We start from the raw sequence: 2,088 nt of genomic DNA on the forward strand, positions 1-2,088 counted from the left end.
TTCCTAGCCACAGCAAAAGCTGTGATTGATGTGGACAGAGGAGAGTTAGTCCTTTAATTGAATGAGGACTACCTTGTGTTTAAGGCTCAAGGATCTTCTTCTGTAACCATGGAGAGGAAGCATGGAAAACTTCTCTCAATACAGAGTCAAACAGAGCCCCCACACTCAACTTCTAAGTTTGGTGTTGGGAGGCCACCATTAAGCTCTGAATCTCTGTGAAGCTCTCTAAGAGCTTACTGTTAAGCTATTGACATTAAAGAAGCGCTTATTGGGAGGCAACCCAATATTATTTAATTATATTTATATATTTGTTTTCCATTGTCATTTTATGTTTTCTTTAGGTTAATGATCATGTGAAGTCACAAAAACAACTACAGAATTCAAGCAAAATAAAAAACAGCATTAAAAATAGCATACCCTGGAGGATAGACTTACTGGCGTTTAAACGCCAGTAAGGATAGCAGAATGGGCGTTTAACGCCCAGTCTGGCAGCATTATGGGTGTTAAACGCCAGAATGGGCAGCATTCTGGGTGTTTAACGCCAGAAAAGGGTGTCTGACTGGTGTTTAATGCCAGAAAAGGGTGTCTGGCTGGCATTAAACGCCAGAAAGGGGCAGCAGACTGGCGTTTAATGCCAAGAAAGGTAGCAGAGCTGACATTAAATGCCAGAATTGGCACACAGTGGGCGTTTAAACACCAGAATAGTACAAGGAGCAGAATTCCTTGACACCTCAGGATCTGTGGACCCCACAGGATCCCCACCTACCCCACCTCTTCTTCTATCCTCTTCACACCTTTCCATAACACTCCTCCCCAAATACCCTTGACCAATCCAATCAATACCTCTCCCCCAAATACCCTTCACCTATCAAATCCTACTCTCTTCTCCATACTCTCTTCACCACTCACATCCATCCATTATAAAACCCCACCTACCTCACCATTCAAATTCAAACCATTTCCCTCCCAAACCCACCCCTTCATAACCGAATTCCCCCTCTCTCTTACCCTATAATTACCCCTCCTTACCACCTTTAATTTCACACATCTTACACACTCTAACCCCCTTGGCCGAACCCAACACACACGTTCATCTCCCCCATTTCTTTTTCTTCTCCTCCTTTCTTTCTTCTTTTACTCGAGGACAAGTAAACATTTTAAGTTTGGTGTGGAAAAAGCTCTACTTTTTATTTTTCCATAACCATTAATGGCACCTAAGGCCAGAGAAACCTCTAGAAAGAGGAAAGGGAAGGCAATTGCTTCCACATTCGAGTCATGGGAAATTGAGAGATTCATCTCAAAGGTCCATCAAGACCACTTCTATGAAGTTGTGACCAAGAAAAATGTGATCCCCGAGATCCCCTTCATGCTCAAAAAGAGTGAATATCCGGAGATCCGACGTGGGATTCGAAGAAGTGGTTGGAAAACTCTCACTAACCCCATCCAACAAGTCGGGATCTTATTAGTTCAAGAGTTCTATGCTAATGCATGAATCACTAAGAACCATGATCAAAGTGTGAACCTGAACCCAAAAAATTGGCTCACAATGGTTCGGGGGAAATACTTGGATTTCAGTTCAGAAACTGTAAGGTTGACATTCAACTTGCCAATAATGAGAGGAGATCCTCATCCTTTCACTAGAAGAGTCAACTTTGATCAAAGGTTGGACCAAGTCCTCATGGACATCTGTGTGGAAGGAGCTCAATGGAAGAGAGACTCAAGAGGCAAGCCGGTTCAATTGAGAAGGCCTGACCTCAAACTCGTGGCTAGAGGATGGTTGGAGTTTATCTAACGCTCTATCATTCCTACTAGCAACCGGTCTGAAGTTACTGTGGACCAGGCTATCATGATCCATAGTATCATGATTAGAGAGGAAGTAGAAGTTAATGAGATTATATCTCTAGAACTATACAAGGTGGCTGACAAGCCTTCTACTTTGGCAAGGTTAGCCTTCCCTCATCTCATCTGTCACCTATGCAATTCAGCTAGAGTTGTCATAGAGGAAGACATCTTTATTGAAGAGGACAAGCCCATCACTAAGAAAAGGACGGAGCAAACAAGAGAGCCCACTCATGGACTTAACAAGAG

This window comes from Arachis ipaensis, chromosome B04 (genome assembly GCF_000816755.2).
Source record: "Arachis ipaensis cultivar K30076 chromosome B04, Araip1.1, whole genome shotgun sequence".
NCBI lineage: Eukaryota > Viridiplantae > Streptophyta > Magnoliopsida > Fabales > Fabaceae > Arachis > Arachis ipaensis.